Source organism: Octodon degus, unplaced genomic scaffold (assembly GCF_000260255.1).
Source record: "Octodon degus isolate 3935 unplaced genomic scaffold, OctDeg1.0 scaffold00040, whole genome shotgun sequence".
Lineage (NCBI taxonomy): Eukaryota > Metazoa > Chordata > Mammalia > Rodentia > Octodontidae > Octodon > Octodon degus.
This window is the reverse complement of record NW_004524616.1, coordinates 16,955,757-16,979,329: the sequence shown is the minus strand read 5'-3', so window position 1 is coordinate 16,979,329 and position 23,573 is coordinate 16,955,757. Positions and strand designations below refer to the sequence as shown.

At 38.5% G+C, this 23,573-nt stretch overlaps 2 pseudogenes; one reads left to right on the top strand and one right to left on the bottom strand.

Moving 5' to 3' along the window:
• LOC105742178 overlaps positions 1 to 2,796 on the top strand; it is a 20,141-nt pseudogene extending 17,345 nt beyond the window's left edge.
• A 14,202-nt stretch (positions 2,797 to 16,998) lies between these two features.
• On the bottom strand, positions 16,999 to 18,342 carry LOC101563243 (annotated as a pseudogene).
• Between the last annotated feature and the right edge of the window lie 5,231 nt (positions 18,343 to 23,573).

The following is a 23,573-nucleotide window of genomic DNA, read 5'->3' as shown; positions in this document are numbered from 1 at the left end:
TTAGCATTAATTGGTTTCCCAGGATGACACCATAGAAATGTCGAAGAACTAGCTGAAGATTTAAAAATAAACGCTAATTTCTTCTTGGATTTTAGTCTATGATAACCTGTAATTTTCCAGAAACAAATAAAGAGAGAAAGAATAAGAGATCAGGATTTTCCAAAAAGTCAAGAAAAGCCTGCCATTTTAGAACAGAAAATATATAAACAAACATACAGTTGTTTTGGGTTTATTTTATTGCTGAGACAAAATATCTAATATCTAAAATTAAAGATGGAGCCAAGCGTTCAAATGCTGCACCCTTAAGTAGCACAAGAAAAGCATCTGGGAAGACTGTATCTGCCCCAAGGCAGGGGTGAAGCCACTGAACAGGTGCCAGGGTAAAGAGGAAGCCCATGCATCACTGAAACCTGAGCACCAGAAGGAGAACAGGACGAGCAGCCGCCACACTGCACAGACTAAAGCACTGCCCCAAGGACTGGGGACTTCAGGATCATCTTGCCTTGAAAGGAGGGATGATGCTGGGTTGGACTCCAGGCCTAAGAGTACTAATCAGGGAGAAGCCAGTGTGCCATCTCATGGACTACATTGTCCACTGCTTTCAGAGACTTGTGTTCCAATTGAAGAAATGAAAAATGAAGCTCTGAGGGTACGTAAAATCAAGACCGTTTAAGTTTTCAGATAAAGAGGAAGATGAGCAGGCTGATTCCATTTCAGGTAGAATGGACAAGGCCATGGAAGAAAGGAGGGCAAAGGACAACCTTGAACAAGAATCAAAGGATATAGTAAAATTATCCCATGAGGATGACCAAATTATTAAGGAACCTGAATCATCTGCTGGTATTTCTGATGATGTAGTGCTTATAAATGCAGAGAGCACAGAAAAGAATCCTGGAGGGTTTTCTAGTTTAGTGGATGCAGTGAGTGAATATAATTTGGAACTGGATACTGTGGATGTTGATAAATCTGAGAACTCCTTTCAGAGAAATAAGATGGAGCCACTGGATTGTTGTGAAGGCACAGAATCTAATGATACACAGAGATTATTAGGGAGCAATGAGTTCAGTAAATCAGAATTAGAGGTGGTTGGTACTAATGCTTTTGACCTAGAAGATAGTGTTGTACAAAATGCCGTTTGCGATGTGCCTGACCAAAATTCAAAACAGTTGAATATTATTGAAAGCATACAAATGGAGTCTCAGGAGACAGAAAACCTTCAGAATAATAGAAACAGCTAGTCAAGTAGTGTTTCTCGTGTAGACGCAAAAAACAAATTCAAATTCACAAAACCTATAACTCCTTCTAAGCAAAAAATGATTGCAGATACTCTGAAGAAAATGGTTACAGCAAGGCATGTGATGGCGCATAACAAAACCAATGTCAAAAGTGTGAAAAAAAGTGATGATGAGCCAGAATCCCAGCAAAATTTCCATAGGCCAATTAAGTTGATGAAAAAAGTTGGTAAGGAAGCCAAGACTGAAAGTTTTAATTCTGGGGTTAAGGCTGTGAAAAACCAAGCTCATTCTATATTCAAAAACATCACAGGATGAAAATTCAGTGCAAACTCCCAAACCTTTAACTCATTCTTTGAGTGATTAGCTTCTTCATGGTCATCCTAGTCTTGCACAGATGGGACATTCATTACATTCCAGCCAAAAAACATGCCATAAGCCTTGGCAGCAGGCACCAGCAGTGAAGTTCACCAGTCATGGGAGAGAAGAGCCAGAACACCCTGGCCTTGAGCTCTGTAAGGAAGAGGATAAGGTGAAACTAAAAAGACCTGAGAAGAACTGGTAGCCTCATCAGAGAAGAAGCAACAGAAATTTTTCTTTGGATGAGCCCCCGTTGTTCATTCCAGACTGTGGAAGGCCACCTGAGCAGCTCTCCTTGAAAGAAAAGTGACTGTCACCATTTTGACTGAGCCTGACCCTATTTCCTTGTATTGTTCTGTACAGAGCTGGCTAGGACTTCCGATTATCCTTCCTTTGGTCTTAAGGAATGTGTATTGGTCTAGCTGAGGTGCTGGTGATAGTCTTTGAAGGTGGCATGCATGTTTACCTGATAACCTATACCTGCTGCTATTTAATGTGAGCCGGGTCAAGACAGGACTGTAAAGCTAATGCTCCATGCCACCAGCTGGGATTGAGCCTCCAGACAGAGGCCATGACTTCCTGGGGCTTGAAAGACTACATCAAAGCTGAAGCACCAGAACATTAGATACTATATAATGCAGATTACTCTCTCTGCATATCCTCTCTGCATATGGCAGAGGTAAATGTGGGCCACGCTTCTAGCTCAGCTCTCAATAGTCACCCACTTCCCACAATTCTCAGTCAATCCTCCTCAAGCCACTCCCCCTCTGAATAAAAACCAGGTGAAGCACTGGGTCGCTCTCTTTGTTCCAGGAAACCATCTTTGTGGCTCAGCTTAGAGCCCCTCAACTCCCCAGTGGTTGAAAATATAATTCAGTGTCTTTATTTTTGCCATAGGTTGCATTGTAAGTGGTAGATTGGAATCAACTTGATGGGATTCCAATAACGTAACTTTGGGATTACAAATACTGGCTTCTTGGACAGAGACGAGGAACTGGAATTGACTCCTACACCAGATAACATAGCTTCTGTAAAAAGAGAAGGTTCAGACCATAGCTCTTTATTTGAGGGCAAATCCATGTGGGCTCCCAGCAAGCAGTGTGGGTTTTGCAAAAAAACACATGGCAACAGGTATATGTGCGTGCATACAATTGATGTGTACATTGAAGAGAAATTGTATCTTTGGAGGGTGGGATTGGTATGAGACCTTTTTGTAGAAAGAAATGATTTAATATGCAAAGACTTGCAAAAATCTTCATCAGTCCTGGATAACAATAGAAAAACGGAGCTGATGGAATTCATAAGTGTGTCATCCTGTTACATTTTTAAAAGCATAGTCTGATCAAAGCTGATAAATATAGAAATAATTTGTCACTGTGATCAGATAGTGTAATTTAATTGCATTTAAATACAAAATCAAAACATTTTTGCAAATTCTTATGCTGTCTTGAGAACTGAATTTTAATTGACTTGAAAAGAACTAGTAATAAAATGTAAAGGTAATAACGAAAATTCTATCTTTCGCTTGAATGTGTTTTTTTATTTCAAAAGATGCACATTAAAGACTTAATACTGTTATTTCAAAACTATCAAACTTGACCTTGTAATAGAATTTGATAACTAAAACAATTATTTGATAACCCAGGAAAATTTGTATATATGAAATAGTGAAAATATGTATTACTTTTGAAATGTTTCATTGGATGCAAGAATTTCTTGTGAATTCAAATCTTCCAAAATTAAAAAAAATAAAGAAGGAAAGATTTATTTGGCTCACAGTTTGTGGTAGTCTTAATTTGTGATCAGATGGCTGTAAGCCAGGGTGGCATGGCACAGGGGCAACAGTGTAGGGTGAGAGAGGAAAGCAAGCACAGCAAGAGCTAAAGGAGAGGGGAGCAACCTCTTATTTATGGTATAAACTGGCTATCCACCCACACCATCTCTATGCTTTTTTTTTTTTTTTTTTTCATAAAATCAGAATGCTACAAAGGGAGGATCCTGGATTTCTACTGAGTTAAACTTTAAACTTTTTAAGTGAGCACAACATAGCAACCATTACAATAGTATACTTTGGAAAATCTATGTATTCCTAGTGTTTTTTTTTTTCAGTACCAGGGATTGAACTCAGGACACTGTGCTTGCCAGGCAAACATTTATTTGACTGACCTGTCTCCCTGGCTAATATTCCTAGATTTCTGGACTAAAACCGGCATAGTATTCTTGGATTGCCTAGAAAGTTGTTGCTGCAGCACTAGTGAAAGAATTGTTCAGGCCTGGCAGTGCCAGATTGGCCAGGAAGGATAGGTTGACAGTGAATTTGGGAAGTAATACATCAGGTTTAGGTTTTGTTGAATTTGAGGAAGCAAAATAATACTGAATTAAACAATATAGTAGAAGAGATATTTTGGGTTTTTTGTTTGTTTTGTTTTTGTTTTGGTGGAGGTATGGAAAATAAAACCAAGAAGAGTTCAGAGCCAGTATAGCACTTGACACAATACAGTGTCAATTATACCCTTCAGTAATCTTCAGTTCAGTTTCCTTCCCATAGTACAAAAGGATGGCTAGCATTCCACATACTACAATTTCTGTCAAATAAAAAAAGAAGGGCAAACGGCAATTTCTTCTTCCAAATCCATGTGGGAAAGTTTTATACAAACCTTTGGTTACATGTTATTGACCAAGATTTAGTCATTACCTAGTGGCAACTACAATGGATTTTTTTTTCTCAGAACTAGAGATCGAACTCAGGCCCTTGTGCTTGCCAGGCAAGTGCTCATTCCACTGAGTCATCTCCCCAGCCCCTAGATGTTAAAAAATAATAGTCTTTTTCCTGATTAGCCATGCCATGTATTTGGTTTTTGTTGTTGCTACTGTTGTTGTTTTGAGACAATCTTGCTATGTATTTCAGATTAGCCTTGCACTATGTAGCCCAGACTGTCCTTGAGCTCACAGTGATCCTCCTGCCTCAGCCTCCCAAGTGCTTGATTAATGTGTGTACAACACCATTCCTGGGTTCTATCATTTTTATTCTTAAATTGAAAGAAACAATATAAGCAACTGGTATCATTTGTTCATTGTTCAATCAAAATTTAATTTTCAGAGATGGAACAATTCTAGATGATGAAAATGTCTAATGATATTACCCTGCTAAAGTAGAGAAAACATAAAATATATAAGTGCTCAGAGCCAGGGAGATAGCTCAATAGAATAAGCACCTGCCTGGCAAGGGCAAAGTCCTGAGTTCAATCCCTGGTACTGCAAAAAAAGAAGAAAGAAAGAAAGAAAGAAAGAAAGAAAGAAAGAAAGAAAGAAAGAAAGAAAGAAAGAAAACACTTGAGGAATTTGTATGTATTGTACCCACTGACACTGAAATAAATATGAATAAGCAATATCTGGAAATAACAAGATGAACCAAATGCAAAACTTCACTTTTAATTTTAGGAGAAAACAACATCAATCACAAACTGCTTAGTTAATGGTTATGATATTTCATAGAGTATTTTATTACAGAGAAAGTGAATCATAATATCAGTTAGCAGACTTTAGCATCCTCCCTTCAGATCAGAAATTACAGAACGAAAGAGTGAGTGAACAGCTCTGGCCAACACTGAATATAAAGAACATGGTCTCACAGACTTGAGGTTGAAAAATAGCAAAGTCACTTGATAGTTTGTGATTATTGGAAAAGCCCTAAACTATCTTGTTTCTTCTTAGAAATGGGGACTAACGCCTTCTTCAAAAATACCTGTTAAGGGCCAGGGAGATAGCTCAGTAAAATAAGTTCTTGCCTGGCAAGTGCAGGGTTCTGTGTTCAATCTCCAGTACAGGAAAAAAAAACTGTTAAAATTAAACAAAACAGTATTAGGATTCTCAAAATAGTCACTTTCTCCATCCTACAATATCGACTATTTCTGTCTGTAGCAGGAGTTTTTGGTTTTCAGGGGCTTTACTTGTGTTTGCTTTGTATCTTAGGCCATATTCTTATGAAGAAAAATTTAAGACCAAGTATAGGAATAGTATGGGCTGATAATATACTAGGTAACTTTCAGTTAAGAAGGTTCAGTTCAGACTTCATTCATAGAGGATAGGAAACCTCTGTAAGGCTACAAATTAACCTCTTGTTTTGCTTAGTAGAATCTACTAGACATTAAAAGAGGGAGGGTGCTATGAGTCCAGGGGCCATGTGTACAGAATAAACTAATCTCTTGCCAGGTGTCACTTTGCTAAAAGCCTGCCATATGTCTGTTTTGCACAAGAGCATTGACTACCTATCTCATTATATAGCCCCACTTGACAAGCACAATTTAAAGAAAAATGAGTTTGTACTAACTGTGTTGTCAAATGTCCACTACTCTTAATTATGCACACAGAAGGAAGACCACACCTCTTCAAAATGATTTAGTTTTAAAGAGATATAGTAGGAAATGTAGTAAACTTTCAAAGCAGTGATTTCTGCCTATGTTTTTAGAGAAGTCTGTTTTCTTATAGAATACTCAATAATACAATAAAATTCTTTTCTGTACCACAATAGTACAAGTCAAAATACCAATGCTTTGAAGTTTATATGTCCTTCTTTATCCCTAATTGACAAACTATACACTTTTGCCTTTATTCAAGTCTAATTTAACTCACAATCTCCGAAGATTACTTAATGTCACTAAGGCTTTTACCAAATGATTTATTTTGACAGATTTGCAATTTGTGAAAATTCTTGAAGTTTCATAATTCAAGTCTCCTTTTTTTTTTTTGTATTTAGTACAGGGACTACAGGGTCTCACTACACAGATCAGATTCATAATGATCCTCCTGTTTGCAGCCTCCCAAGAGCTGGAATTACAGGCATGCACAACCAAGCCCAGTCTCAATCACTGTCTCAGCAGGCCCCGACGTGGGGTTGGCACAGCACCCTTGGGATTGAACCCCAGTCCCTGTACCTGCCTAAGTAGGCACTTTAGTCCACTGAGCTATTTGACCAGGCTTGAATCTCCTTTATTAAATTTATCATGAGAAATGTTTGAGATATCTTATGGAAGGAAAACCCAATGTCTGAAAACACATAAATTGAAAAAATAAATTTTTACAAAGTCATGTCCTCAAACCAGTAGACTATGATTATTACATTCTGATCCCACAGATCACAAATAAGTGTCACAAAGGAAAGAGCAGAGACAATGGATTAAGTTCATATACAGCAAGAATTAGCTCATCTCTTTAACATTACCCTATACTCAAGATACAGTTTCATCTGTGCCATCTCAAAATGAAAAAAACAACAAAGACAAAAATATGGGTCTTGTTTTATTTAGCTCATAAGTATACTGCTATCAACACATGAGTATGAAATCTCAATTTTAAAGCAGATTAATTATGAATATAAATCTGGTCTAAAATGTTAACTAGTTATAGCAATTATATTTAACAAGATTCAGAAGACTAACCTCTAAAAGTCTGAGAGCAACTCTGATTATTTGATCCCCATATATCTTGAAACAGTGAGCTCCCAAAATTACTCAAAGTTAAACCTATACTTATTCTTCTAGAGTTTAGCAATTAATGTCCTAGAAACGAGAAAATGCCTACTGCTCCTCTGCTTCAAACCATTCATTATTCCCATTCCTAAAATATCAAATCAAGTGCATTTTCTAGGCCAGTTTCAAGACTAAGCCTAGAACACTGAGCAGCAAAAATGTTCCCAACCAATCATTTGAACATCACTTTACTGAGCAACTTCCACAATTGAAGATAAAATGTGAACAGTGACAGAATGTACCTGCTGACTACACTCACTCTGTTGAGCAAAGAGAATAAGATTTCCAGAAAAAACAAACAAACAAAAAAAATGTGGATTAAATCAGCATTCTTCATAAATTAAATAAATCCAAAATAATTTTTAAGAGGCCTGGTATTGGTTCAGTCAGGCTAATTATTCTAGGTATAATTGGGATAAGTTGGTCACTGGGATTAGTTGGCCCATACCTCCTTTTAAATGAATTAGCTAAATACTTAGAAATTGATAGAGGTTACAAATTAAGTGTCTTGGAACAGAGTAATCAATTAAATGTAAATGAGTGTAAGGATGATTTGTTAAAAAAAATCCAAAGGACTCAGCTGCATCCTGGTTCTTCAACTTACAAGATAGAACAGCTGCAGAGGCCTGGGGAGATAGCTCAGGGGTCTAAGTACCTGCCTGGCAAAGGCAAGGACCCAGGTTCAATCCCTAATACTGTAGCCATGCATGGTGGCATATGCCTGCAATCCCAGCCCTGGGGTGGCTGAAACATGAGAATCACTATGAGTGAGCTGCATAGTGAGATCCTGTACTAAAAAGAGATAGATAGATAGATAGATAGATAGATAGATAGATAGATAGATAGATAGATTTAAAAAAAAAACAGCTGCAGAGTCCTTTGAAGGTAATCATAAGGCTTCTGGGTAAGTGGCAGTGATTACAACATACATTGACTTTTCTGCATATTTCTTCCCTATTCCTATAAAAACCCTATTGTGTTAACAGTACTAAGAGAGACAGGGGCTAGAGAGATAGCTCAGTGGTCTAAGCACCTGCCGGGGAAGCATAAGGATCCAAGTTAGATCTCATGCCATGCTAGCCTCAAAACCAAGTGGTTGCATGCCTGTAATCCCAGTACTGGGTAGGCTGAGACAAGAGGGTCACTACAAGTCTGAGCTGCATAGTGAGACCTGTTCCAAATAAATAAGTTCTTTTTTGTGTATTTTTTTGTTTTTTGTTTTGGCAGAACCAGGGATTGAACTCAGGCCCTTCCTAAGTAAGTGCTTATTCTACTGAGCTATCTCCCCAGCCTCCCAAATAAGTAAGTTTTTTAAGGAAAAAAAAGTTAGGAAATAATTTTTTTTACTTTCTCCAAACAACACCTTGTAAAGGGTTAGAATATTATTAATGAGGAACCAGGTGTTCTCTTTCCTTAAGTCAATATAATAATAATATAAAGTTCAAAATTTTAGAAATAAGTCATTAAAAACATCTGTCTGAGTACCATCCAAGACTATGAAACTGGATCTACTGCAGGTAAAACTCATCAAGTACCTTCACTTGAAAATGAATGAAAGTCTATAGTAATTTCCTGATCTAAGTGGTAAGTAAATCATCTCTAAAATTCATGGTTCCTCTTATGCTTGTACAATGAATAAAAGCCTATTTATGTGAAAATAGCTTAATCAGTTCTGTTTGCATCCACTGATGACCACTGAATCCCATATGAATCAGCCAGAGAGAGAAGATGACAGAACTAGAACATGTCCTGCCATATCTTCTTGCTCCGTCTGCCTTTCACATACCTCCAGGAACAGACTGTCCAGAGCAGCACTTTCCAATGAGGGTATGTGACTTCTAGTCATGATGACTCGTAACAATACACTGTGCTTGTTTTTATAACCTAAAATTTACTTACAAGCACATTCTAGAGAGCCGCCTTGCCCTTGGTTGCTGCTCATCATTCCAACACCGGTTACACTGACCTTTTCTATCACATTGAGACTCAACTGTTAACTATCATTCTGGGGGCTAATGGTGGAAACACAGATGTGGACTTAAGAGATAAATGATATTTTCACAACAAATAAAGTTTGGATAGGTATCACTGAGCACCCTTAAAGTAATAGTTATGAAGCTGTTTCAGTGAAGGAATGTAGAGGGCATTTTAAGTTTGAACATACAGGCAAGAAGCATACCAAACTTAGGAAAGCTCATCTTGTAACAATTGTTTTCTTTTTTTTTCTTTTTTCTTTTCTTTCTTTCTTTTTTTTTGTGGTAACAGGGAATCAAACTCAGGACCTTGTGCTTGCAAAGCAAGCACTTATTCCACTGAGCTATCTCCCTGGCCCTGTTTTCATATTTATATTTTGAGCAATAATTCAGTTTCAAAGTACATCATCTATGGTGACAAAGTAGTGCTTTTAAATATAATTTTATGTCTTCCTGTACTTTTGTGTAAGATTATTTTGGAGGTTAAGAAGTAACAGAGATCCAGAGGAACTACACTCCATTCCCAGTTACCAGTTGACAGAACCACTGGGAAGGACAACTGGAACACGACAAAAATCTATTATTCTTTAAAAAAGTAATTCCCCAAATTATTTATTTTTAAATTCTTCCATATAAAACTTTATAAAGCAATCTTATAAAATAGGAGTAAACCAGAAATGGTGGGTAAGCACAGGTAGGAATAAGCCAGGCACAGTCTTATAATACAAGCACCTCTGGTTGGGCTAGGAGGACCTTGAATTCAAGCCCAGTCTGGAAAATGTAGTGAGATCTTATCTCAAAATAAACAATAAATAAAAATGAAAATAAATTAATGAATAAAAAGGGCTATGGACATAGTTCAGTGTAAATCCCTTGGATTCAATTCCCAAACACACAAAAGTAGGAGGTAGTTTATTTATTAATAAACACAAAACATTTGAGTGACTTAAAATATTAGTAATTGTCAAAAGAATTTATCTTTTCCCATTATCAGAACACGCTGGCAGTATATAATGATTGCATTCATTGTAGGGGATGGGTATATGTATATAACACATTTCAATTCCCTTCTATGATTACTATTCATTAAAATCAAGTACTATTAAGTTCATAATTGTTATTGTCCTTAATAGGACTTTTGAGACAGAGCCTTGCTCTAATTCAGGCTGGCCTTGAACTTAAAATGGTTTTCCTGCATTAGCCTTCCAAGTGCTGGGATGAAGCATGCACCACCATGCCTGGCATTTTTTTTCTATTGTCAGAGAGTTAGAGATATCAACACAGTGAGGCTATTCCTATGGTTTAACCATTATTAGATAGTGTGTTGTTTATGTACATACTATCCCAAGCATCATTTGATCAATGTTGAATGCTTTAAGATACAACTTATAGAAAAAAATTACTGAATAACCTTGATACAATTTTTGTTTTTACATTTTATGTTATATTATCTTATAAAAATTTACAAAAATATTCAATTTTTGATCATTCTGTATTTAAATAATTGGACCGGTAAGTGGTTAACTCTATAATATACTGATTCTGAAGTAATTTATTCCTTTCCTATACACTTGTAACCTCTATCAAGTGAAACACACTGCATTTCTGAAAGACATAGATGCATATGGAATAAAAAAGCATACAGTTAATTACTAACAGTTTGTGGAGGACCACCTGAGCAGCTCTCCTTGAAAGAAGAGCAGCTGTCTCCATTTTGACTGAGCCTAGCCCTATTTCCTTGTATTGATATGTACAAAGCTGGCTAGGTCTTCTGTTTTTCTTTTCAATTGGCCTTAAGCAATGTATATTGGTCTAGCTGAGGTGCTGGTGATAGTCTTTGAAGGTGGAGTGTGTGTTTCCCTAGTGGTTCTCCAGTCTCAGTCTCCCCAGCTCAGGGATTATAGATATGTGCCACCACATCTGGTTTCAGGACTGGCAAAGCCTTTTTTTATGTGGAATCTTATTTCTTTGTTGGTATTGACTGATTATTATAATTCAGATTTCAAAGGTTTCCCCTTTGACCTGATTCCCTTTTAATGTTTCTTCCTTCTTATCTTTGACTCTCTATCCTCCCTATTCTTTTTGCTCTTTTCTTCCTTCTATCTTGTCTCATCTTGCTTTTATGAATAACTGCATTTGAGAATAAGACTTAACCAGTGCTATAAGATAAATAGCACAGTTTAAGGGCATGTCAGGGTAATCCTTAAAACATTGGACTTAGAGAATCCAAACATTATCTACAAATGTATTAACAGGTACTTACAATTGCAGCCTCTCAATTTCTACACAGTTCTTGATCACCATGTCATACTGCCTGGAGAACCTATTTGTGATTCCTACTTTGTTCTTAATATTTAACAAATATAGGGCCAGCAAGATAGTTCATCAGACTAAGCACCTACTTAGGCAAGTGCAGGGACCAGGGTTTGATCCCTCACATCACATGCTGTGTGTCTCTGCTCTCAGATGCCCTGAGCCAGTCACTAAGCACATGCCTGTAATCCCACCACTGAGTCGGCTGAAAACAGGAAGGTCATTATGAGTCCAAGCTGCATGGTGGGACCCTGTAACAAAAGTAACAAAAATTATTAAATATTTTAAAATCATTTTCAAAAAATATTAGACTCCTTAGTTAGATCCTCTAGGATTTTTGTTTATTTGTATTTTTAATACTTCTGCTTTTTGGATAGCAATTTATTTGTAATTTGAGTAAATGTATATTTAATATGCTTGTATTCTTATTCAATTGAATTATACTTTATTGAATTCATTTTTAATAATCATAATGTAGTAAAATCAAACTTTTAAATATAGTACTCTAGATACTACTGTAAGTTTCTCATAACATATTACTGTTCAAATTATAAAGTTTATACACAGCATTTATATTTCCTTTTCAGTACAGTTATTCAATGATTTTTTATTTTTTCTACTTGTATTCTATTTTAGATTTTTGACATATATGACATGATGATCAAGAACTGTGTTTCCCTCTACAAAAACAACTTTTGCTATCTGTAAGACTCAGTCCAAGGTATAAATAAAAAAAATTTTAAAACACTTTGGTGTGTTTTAAAGAAATACATATTCTATATTTGGGAATTGAATATTCACACAATTCTTTTAAAATCTACTACCAGGGCCGGCCAAATAGCTCAGTGGATTAAAGCACTTCCTTAGGCAGACACAACTGCCAGAGTTCAATACCCGGTGTGCTGTGCTGGCCCCGCTCCAGAGGTGCTGAGGCAGCAACTGAGATTGGGTGTGGTGGTTCACAGAGGTGAAGTAGGCATTTAAAAACATTTTTGCCAATGATTAACAAAACATCTGAAGGGATTTATAGTTTATAAAGTGAATTAGCTCATTAATTACTAAACTTTCAATAAATAATTAGGTGAATGAGAAAGCATGGATATCACAAATTATTAATGTAACTAATATATCCATATTATAGTGTTGTGATTAAATCCTAACAGGTAATTTTTTGTAAAGACACATGGACTCCTCTTACTACCTGTGTGATCTTAAACATATCTGAGAAACATTAATCCCTCATACATACCATGACTAACTTACAAAGTTACTGTCTAGATGAAATGAATAAAAATAAGAGCAGTTTATTTTTATTTTTTGAAAAATTTTATGTATTTAAGACAAGGCCTACAGAGTCTCGCTACACAGATCAGACTCATAGTGATCCTCCTGTTTTCAGCCTCTCAAACACTGGGATTATAGGTGCAAACTACCATGTCCAGTCTCAATCATTGTCTCAGCATGCCCCACAGGCAGGGCTGGCATGCTGGGGCTCGAACCCCAGCCACTGCCCTCTGCCTAAGCAGAATAAGAGCAGTTTAAACATTTATCAAGAAGTATAACTGTGTTCTTATTTAATCATCCCAATAGGACAATCATTCCCACTTTTAATAAATAAAGACACCTTGGCACAAGGAGCTTACATAGTTTTGTCAAGAGCACATAGCTATAGGCAGAATTGAAATTGGCATCAGAACAAATGATCCAGAGCCAAACATCTGAGCCTAAATGCCAAATTGCTAAGGAAGTGTTAGATCCCTTGCTTAAAATTTTGTAAAACTTGCCTGACATTAATTTGCAGTTTCAATATATTAAAATCAAAATGCCTAGGCTTATTTAGATCTCTAAGAGGTATAAAGTAAATCCAATCAAAACATTCTATAAAAATTCAGATGAAATTTTGGCAAAAACTCCTATCAAAGGACTTACCTAGTAAAGATATTAGCTCAGTGACTTAACCAAATTTTAGATGGATGCCTCAGTGCAGAGAACAATACTGCCACCCAAAGGATAGAAGATTGAAAGTGAATAGCCAGAATAGCAAAAATTCATTTGTCTTATTCTTGATTGTGGATCAAACTCTCGTAAATTAAATTATTAATATAGTTTAAGTATTGAGAACTATGAAGGACACACTTAAGAAAATGACAGAATTCTCCACAGCATCTTTATCACCCATTCCTTCAAGAAAAAGGTGTAATAAGGTCTGCAATTTTCTAATAGTTACAACAAAAATAGAACGTAAATAGGAAAATAACTTCAAGAGAAAAATAATATGATCAATACCACAGTGATATATATGCACCCCCCTTTATAGCAGCACAATTTGTCATAGCTAAATCTTGGAAACAACCCAAATGTCCATTAACTGAGAAATCAATAAAAAAAAGATGTGGTATTTTTACACAATGGAGTATTACTCAGTTATATAAAAGATAAGTTTGATAAATGGATGCAACTAAAGACTGTATTGGTAAGTAAAATAAATCAGACCCATACGTGCATACATTGCATTGCCTCACTAGTGTGAAAACCTGAAAGAGTGAATAAAATCTGAAAGGTACAATAGATGCTGTAAAAGGAAAAGAATTTGTTCAATGGGAAGGAAAAACTGGAACGAGGAAAACGACAAAAGAAAGAAGAGGAAAACATATATTTAAGTATATATGCAGGATAGTTTGGATAATTGTACTGATTTCTGCTGGTCTACTGAAAGGAGAAGCTGATGCTTAATTTTTTTTTCTTTTTATTCTTATTTTTCTTTTTTTAATTTCTTATACTTTTTTCACTGTATTGTTTTCCTTTGCTTTGTCTTCAACCAATTTTGCTGGTTTATATCTGGTAACCTAAACAACTAATTTGAAGGCAACATCATGTAATACAGCAACATTGAATTCCTATTACTTTGTTTAATGAAATTTTGTATCATTTCTAATGTTTCTTTTTACTATTTTGTATTATTTCAAAAAAAACCATATAATCAAATTTAAAAAGTAAAAGAGAAATTCGAGCAACTACTTCTTAATGGAGATTAGTTGGCAATACTTTCCAAGTCTCTCTCAAAAAACCCTCTAGGGGAAAAAAATCTATCTAAATTTAGCTATTCATTATAACAACACTATTTCAAATGGTGAAATATTAAATCAACTCATTAAAGAACAAGCTACACTTTGCAATAACATCATTGCACAACACTGTTTTGGAAGTTCTATCAAAAACAAGAATAAAATAGAATGTTATAAACACCAGTGGGGGCCAGGGAGATAGCTCAATAGAGTAAGTACTTGCCTCACAAGTGCAAGATCCTGAGTTCGACCCCTGGTGCCACCAGAAAAACAAAAGGGGTGCGGTGGGAAGATAGCTCAGTGGAATAAGTGCTTGCCTGGCAAGTGCCATATCCTGAGTCCAATCCCTGGCATCACCAAAAGAGAGAGAGAGAGAGAGAGAGAGAGAGAGAGAGAGAGAGAGAGAGAGAGAGTCATATTATTCTATAATATGCCTGCATACTTAGAAAATTTTTACTTCTCAAAAATTATTTGGAGAGTCCAGGCATAGTGTTGCATGCCTGTAATCCCAGCACTGGGGAGGCTGAAACAGGAGGTGAGGGTAGATGTGTTATGCATGAAGAACATTGTTTAACAATTTCCCAGGTCTATTCTCTGGTCAAATGAAACTGTTTACATAAGGCAGAAGCATTTTGATGAAAGGTGGCATGGGACACAGAAATTTGTTGAATAGAATCTGAAGGAGTAACAGTCATAGTACCCAGCAATCTGTCTAGAACAGCTTTCCCTTCAGTGAGAGATCCTGACAATTGATAATAACAGTGAATATGACCCATAAAACAGGGAACATGACATTACTGTATGACAATATGGATAGTGTGAAGTAAATGAAAAAGATCTTCCTGACCAGTGCATAGAGTGGCAGTTTCAATATACCATACATCACGGACATAAGCACTGCCTGGAAAGAGGCTGATAGGAGTGGATGAATGATCTTTCAATGCCCATGTGACTGCCTATAATTAAGTCTTTTGTGAGAAGAGAAACCTATGTCCTGTATTCTGGAAGAGGTGGTTAAGTAACCTCCTCGACCTGAAACCAATCCATCCAGGAAGATGGAAATGCCCCTGGCTATAAGGACTGAACTTTTATTTTTCTGCATCTTAAGAAAGGGTCTGCATGGTGTTCAGGGTCTCATTACTAGATCGGATTCTTAGTGATCTGCCTGTTTACAGCCTCCCAAGAGCTGGAATTACAGGCGTGCGCGACCATGCCCAGTCTCAATTGTCATCTCAGCATGCCCTGGGGGCGGGGCCAGGGGATTGAACCCTCAGGCCCTGAGCCTGCTTGCAGGTGCTTTAATCAACTGAGCTATTTGGCCAGCCCTTGAACTTTTTTTTGTATTTTGTGCAGGGTCTCACTACAAAGTTTGGGCTCATAGACAGGTGTGCACCACCATGCCTGGACTAGGTCACCAGCTCAGCATGCTGGTGGATGGGGCCAGCATGTCATGTAGTGCCAGGGATCAAACTCTGGTCCCTGAATTTGCCTAAGCAGGTGCTTAGTCTGCTAAGCTATCTCACCAGCACTTTTAACTTATTTTTGAAGGGATGGCAAAGGGTGTAAGAGAAGCAAATTGCATTAATTTATCTGAAGGATAATGGTAATCAATAACACCAGGGAAGTTACCCAGTGCAGACTGCTTAAAGGAAAAAAATTGCATCACCATTTTTGTTAAACTGAAGAAGAGGGAAAAATGATAGTTTGCACCTCATGACCAAGGAGCTAAATTGCACAGATTCATACATGTGCAATCAGTTTTGCCACAGTGTCATGAAGGGGAGTAACAGATTTATGTGAAGGATGTAGCACATACAGTCATTGTAAGGGGCCATGTGAATGCCAAAGAACTCCAGTGGGCACATACTGAGTTGGGAAAATAATTAAAAGCATTGGCAAAGATGTGTCAACTCTAGAGAGCTGAGCATTAGAAAGAGCCTGATTAACTTTGTCTAAGGCTGTTTTAGCTTCTGGTGCAAGTGTTCTTTTAGAAGTAGTGGCTGTGTGTCCCTTAAGAATGCCAAAGAAAAGACTTAAATCATGAGTAGTTAGTTTAAGAGTAGGGCAGAGTCAATTATTATTACCAAGTAAAGTCTGAAAATCATTTTGGATAATAAGATGTTTAACCTGGACCTGAATAGCTTGGGGCACAATTTGTCTCTGTTTAATAAGATGGCCAAAATATGAAGAAGTTATTACAGCTTGTACCCCTTTGGAGGCCACTACTAGGCCTACCACCATTTAAATGGGCTGTCAAAATCAAGTGACTGTTTAAACCCCATGGGTTTTAGATTATGCTCCAAACCTCTGTACTTGTTTGCAAAATATCAAAGTTTTTTTTTTCTTAAAGCATTTACTCTGAGACATGATGGAAAAACCAGAGGTACACTTGGAAAAGACATGATCACAGAAGATCAGACATGATCAAGAAAAGATGATGCCACCAGAAAAGCTTAGCGATTGTTAGCTCCACTGAAGCTCAAATTCTGAGAGTGTGACATGGTGCAGGGCTGAAGGGAATGCATAACTAATATTCCTCTCCTTCCTCCTCACTCTCTCCTTCCACAGAAAATCCACACCAACCTCCTCATAATCCTTCTTGAGGGCAGCCATATCCTCCTAGGCCTCCGAAAACTCCCCTTCCTCCATTCCCTTACCCACATACCAGTGAACAAAGGCACACTTGGCATACATCAGATCAAATTTGTGATCCAGGTGAGCCCAGGCCTCAGCGATGGCTGTGGTGTTGCTCAGCATGCACATAGCCTGCTGTACCTTAGCCAGGTCTCCACCAGGCACTGCAGTGGGAGGCTGGTAATTAATGCCCATTTTGAAGCCAGTGGGACACCAGTCCACACACTGGATGCTGCGCTTGGTCTTGAAGGTGGCAATGGCAGCATTGACATCTTTGGGGACCACATTACCATGGTAAAACAGGCAGCAAGCCATGTATTTACCATGGTGAGGGTCACATTTCACCATCTGGTTGGCTAGTTCAAAGCAGGCATTGGTGATCTCTGCTACAGAAAGCTGTTCATGGTAGGCTTTCTCAGCAGAGATGACAGGGGCATATGTGGACAGAGGGAAGTGGATACAGGGATAGGGCGCCATGTTGATCTGGAATTCTGTCAGATCCACATTCAGGGCTCCATCAAATCTGTGGGAAGCAATGATGGAAGACACAATCTGGCTAACACGGCAGTTTAGGTTAGTGAAGGTGGGGCACTCAATATTGAGGTTTCTATGACAGATGTCATAGATGGCCTCATTGTCAACCAGGAAGGCACAATCAGAGTGCTCAAGGGTGGTCTGGATGGTGAGGATGGAGTTGTAGGGATCTACTACAGCTGTGGAGAGCTGGGGGGCTGGGTAAATGGAGAAATCAAGCTTGGACTTCTTGCCGTAGTCGACAGACATTCCATCAGCAGGGAGGTGAAGCCAGACCAGTGCCCCCACCAAAGCTGTGGAAAACCAGGAAGCCCTGAAGACCTGTACACTGGTCAGATTCTGAATTTGGTCCAAGATGAGGTCAATGATTTGTCAATGGTGTAGTGCCCATGGACATAGTTGTTGGCAACATCTTCCTTGCTAGTGATGAGCTGGTCAGAGTAGAAGAACTGGTGGTAGGTACCAGTAAACACTTATTAATGACTGTGGGTTCTAGGTCTACAAACCCTGCCATAGGCACATGTTTGCTAGCACCAGTCTCACTGAAGAAGGTGTTACAGGAGTCATCTCTGCCCCCAGTGGTCTTGTCACTTGGCATCTGGCCATCAGGATGGATGCCATGTTAAAGGCAGTAGAGTTCCCAGCAGGCATTACCAATTTGAACACCAGCCTGGCCAACATGAACGGAGATGCACTCATGCATGATGGCTTGGGGTCAGGGGGTGAAAGGAGCAGGAGCAGACACTGGGCCTCAGTTACTGTCCTCGACAAGCTAAGAGTCCTCAAAACTTCTTTCTACCAGATAAAATTAGGACTGTAAAACAAGCAAACAAACTTACTAGGAAATTAAAGAATTTTAAGTAATCTTTTAAAATATTCTTATTATTGTAAATCTTCAGAAATACGTCTTTTTTTTTTTTTAAAGCAAACTTATCTTTAGGATGGAAACAACTTTGTAAATTCAGCACCTTAAGGGGAAAATGTAAAAGGTTTCTAGTGTCAGTGGTAATGGAGATAGAGAACCACTCTATTTCTTACTTTTTTGAGAGGCCCTAGAGGAATGGTACTTTGTGTACATTCCATCCCTCCAGGTCAGTAATCCAGCACATTTGTTTGCCCTGCTGAGGCCAAACTTGCATTTGAAAAACCCTTTACAAGGAGGTTCCATAGTGTAAGGGTTAGCACTCAACTCTGAAAAGTTCTTTACATATTTTTCCTTGAACAGAAAATTCCATCCCAGGCAATTTTGTTTAATCTGTTGAACTAAACAGGTATGTGATAAGTTTTAGAAGCAATAGCGATGGTGGCGGCAGTGGGCAACACAGCAGAGAAGCAGAAAAGGGGAAGGAAAAGCCTTTATTAACTCTCAACACATGCAGAGAGGACCAAGGGCAGGGAGATGGGCACATCCTCTGACCTGCGACAGGGAGCCTAAAACTTTATAGACTTTCACTAGAGGCAGAGCTTAAGGGCCAGGTTTAGTGACAGAAGGAGTTGATTGGAGGCTCTCTTGTGTGGGCAGGAAAGGTCAAAGGAAGTTGTACCCAGGGCTGGAGTGGGGAAGAAGGAGGAAGTGGTCTTTGGAAAGATAAGCTGTTGTTTTAAGGGCTTTAGCCATATCAGGCAATCACCATAATAATTCAGCAATTCATACTAGGGCCATAACCTATCAGTGTGAGAAGATCCAAAACCCTTAAATTGCTTTCTATTATTTATAAGCTTTTCAATTTTTGCCAAGAGAAAAATAACCAATTAAGCAACAGGAGTATCTGGGGTGATTCAATCAATGGTTTGGGTAGATTGAATAATAACCTTGATTTCTCCTATATAATCAGCATGGATGACTCCAGGTAAAACCTGGAGATCTTTCAAAGTGAGACTGCTGGCCAGCAAGATAGCTAAGCTTCCTAAGTGCCTGTTTTGACAAGCACAGGGACCAGGGTTCAATCCCAAGTCCCATATGCTGTGCCAGCTCTGTGCTGAACCAGCAAACCAGTCCCAGCATGGTGGCACACATGCCTATAATCCCAGGGCTGGGGAGGCTGAAAACAGAAGGATCACTTACAAATCCAAGCTGCATAGTGAGACCCTGTATTAAATACATAAATGAAAAAAAAAAAGTGAGACTGCTGTAGCCTAGAGGAGTCCCACTGTACCCTGAGGCATAGAATAATTTGGGGCCCCATTTCAGGGGTTAATAGGAATCTGGAGGAGGAACTGAGGTGCAAGCCTCCACTGTCAGTTATTGCTGGCCAGAGGTCAGAGACACATGTGGCAGGGAGGGGAAAGCACCTCTATTATTTGATGGGACCCAAGGCAGGCCCCAATGGAAGTTTCCCTGAATGGGCCGACATTCCACAGCAGTTTTAGATCTACATTCACTTTTCCAATGGTACCCTCAGTCTACATCTTGTATGTAGATTGGAAGGTTTTACTGAAAAGATAGATAATGGCTATGCTACAAATTAAGGAATGCCTCAACCTTAGAAGGAAGTTCCCTCCAGATCCCAGTGATAGCTATCTTTTGTAATGGCTGTGTTGTGAATGGCATTTTGAGCTGCCTGGTCTTTGCAATATTCAAAGAAATTTCCTTTCCACGATAAATAATCTCCTAGATTCAAATACACTTTAGCTATTCCTTTTTAATTATTGGGAGCCATAATCTGTTATCTTAACATTTCTACTAAACTCAAGATAAAGGAAGTAGTAGGACCCTAGGTAGCCACAGGTTGTTTTAATTCTTTTAAGGTTTTAAAAGGTACAGCTTCATGAAGATATAGAACTTGTCCCAGATTATTAGGGACTTGAACTTAGATATGTTGAAAACACTCCAGGGACTCACTGCTTATTTGGCTTCTTTTAGTGTCAATTGCAAGAGAGATAAAGAAATTGGCTCTACAAGGAAATTGGCCTAGAGGCACAAGTTTGGATCTGTGACTCAGCAAAATTTCTCTGAGATGCCATGGCTGGGACTGCAATCTGTGGCTCCCTAAAAACCACCCAATGTTGAGAAATGCAATTTTGGGGGAAAGACTTCTCTGGTGGGGAAGGATCCCTTTCATCCTCCCATTGCTCTTTCCTTATTTGATAGAGCAAGGCTAAAGGGTTTAAGCTCTATTCTTCTCTGATATTTCTTTTTTTTAAAATGCATTTAGTACAGGGTCTACAGAATCTCACTACATAGATCAGACTCAGTGATCCTCCTGTTTTCAGCCTCCCAAGAGCTGGGATGACAGGCCCCTATTACCACACCCAGTCTCAATCACAGTCTCAGCTTGCCCCGGGGATGGAGCCGGCACAACACACCGAGGAAACAACCCAGTCCCTGTGCTTTGCTTGAGTTATCTGGCAGCACATATAAACTCTATTCTTTTGGTTGCCATAGCTCCCTCCTCTGTGTCCTGTTCTTGCTCAGGACTTGATTTTAAAGAACAGCTGTGATCTAAATCCTTTGTGTTTGAAAAACCCCTTCTAACCACAATCTAGAAAACAAAAGTAAATACAGGAATCAAGCATGCCACAACCACTTCAACATCCATATATCTCTGATTCTTGACACTCTATTTGTCCCATTATTATTATTTTTTCATGTACTTAGTACAGGGTCTACAGGGTCTCACTACACAGATCAGACTTGTAGTGATCCTTCCTGATTTTCAGCCTCCCAAGCACTGGGATTACAGGCATGTGACACCACTCCCAGTCTCAATGGAGGTCTCAGTAGGCTCCAGGGGTGGGGCCAGCATGGCAGGTCAAGGATGGAACCCTCGGCCTCTGCTATTTGTCCAGTTTTTAACTCAATATAACTTTTGCCTTTTTGACTTCTCTCAAACCTATTTCTCTTTTTAAGATCATTTTTCCCTTTGGCTCTAATGAGTCCATTTCTGGCCCCAGTGAGCTTTGACCCCCAAGTTTTATACCTAATGTGCCAGTTCCAATGTATGCCTGTGCTGAATACTGGCTCTAACCAATTCACTTCCCTCCCTTATGGGTGGAAGTGTTCCTGCTGCCCATACTTAACTCATACTGGATGTCCTGCTTGGGTGCCAAATGTTGGGATTGTTTGGTCTCTCAGTGTGATCTGTGGTACCCAGGAAGAAATATCAGCAGGAATGAGGAAAATATAGACAAGAAGACAACAGCTAGGTTAGGTGGTAGCTCATCTGTCTGGTTGGTGAAACTGACACAGGGAACAAATGATCTTGGGGTAGATGATATAGGGGAAAATGATCTCCCAACCTGAGAGGTACCTGAGATGAGTTTGTGTTCTCTAAAACTGAAGAATGAATTTTAAGAACAGAGGTTATGAACAAAATATATTTATCGGGGGAAAGAAAGCTCCTGCCTGAGAGGACGGGAGGGTGGAGCCCCGACTAGGTGGTCCCCAGGAAGCTGTCTCTTCCAGAGACTTTTATAGAGGAAAACCATGTGATGAGGCATGTCTAAGGTGGTGAAGAAGACATTGGAACTCACTTAGGTGGGCGTGAGGTGGGACAAAACTATGAGATTACAAGCACCATTGCTCAGATAAAATTGTTTAAATCCAGTACCAAATGGGGAAGCGAGTCACATAGCAAGTGGGCATGAATCTGGGACAGGGTCTCTTCCTCGTGGGGGTACAGGAAGAGACCTTGTCCCAGATTCATGCCCATTCTCTAGGGAAGTGTGTAGCTCTGTTTCCTTTTTTGTCTTGGTCTTGAGGTCTGGCCCATATGGGAGTGTCTGTCTCCTCCAAATTGCAAAGTCATCTTGTCTTCCATCTTGTTTCCTTGAGGGCCTGGCTCTGTCTTACTGCCTATAATATTTCTATCTAATTCAGTTGCCTACAACAAAACGACCCACAGAGCAATAGTATGAAAGTACCTTTATATCCTTACAAAGTTACTTAACACATGACACAAGGTTGACTAGTGACTAGTACCTGACATTAACCAGTCAGAATGTTTTTCTCAGGACTGAGGTAGCTTAACTGCTTTAGGCACTGAGGCCTAGTCCTGCTTTTACACATTTGTCAATTTTCCAGTTTCCATGGCTCCCAACAATCTTTAATCCAACAAAAATTAAAACATAAATTACCAGAATTAGTGGGATGCAATGAAAGCAGTTCTCAGAAGGAAATTTATAACAGCGAACTTACACATCATGAAAACAGAACAGGAATAAATACATACCCTAATGCTGCACCTCAAGCATCTAGAAAAAGAACAGCAAATTAAGCCCCAAGCCCAAAGCTCAAAGATGGGAGGAAATTTATAAAGCTCAGAGTAAAAATTAATACAATTGAGACCAAAACGCCCAAAGAATCAGTGAATCAAAGAGGTGGTTCTTTGAAAGATTAAAAAACTGATTAAACCCCTGTCCAAACTCATTTAAAAATAAAAAAACCCAAATTCAAGCAATAAAAAATAAAAAGGGTGAAATTACTACAGATCCTATGGAAATTCAGAAAATCAACAATAACTACTGCAAAAATTATTACTCTCACAGGAGAGAAAACACAGAAGAAATGAAAAAGATTCCTACAAAGATATAAATTACCAAAACTGAAACAAGAAGATATAAAAATTCTGAATGATACAGTATCAGTCAATGAAACTGAAACTGTAATAAAAAACTTAACGACAAAGAAAAGCCCAGGTTCTGCTGGATTCAAAACTGAATTTCACAAGAAATTTAGAGAAGATTTAACCCCAATGCACTAATTAATCCCATTACATTCTTCAATGACATTGCAAAGGGAGCAATACTTTCCAATTCATTTCGGGGGGCAAGTATTATACTGATACCAAAATCAGAGAAAAATCCAACCAACAAAGGAAGCAATAGGCCAATCTCCCTCATAAACCTAGATACAAAAGTCCTCAATAAAATACTATCAAATAAAGCATGGCAAATCATCAAGATTTGAACCCATGACCAGGTGGGAATTATCCC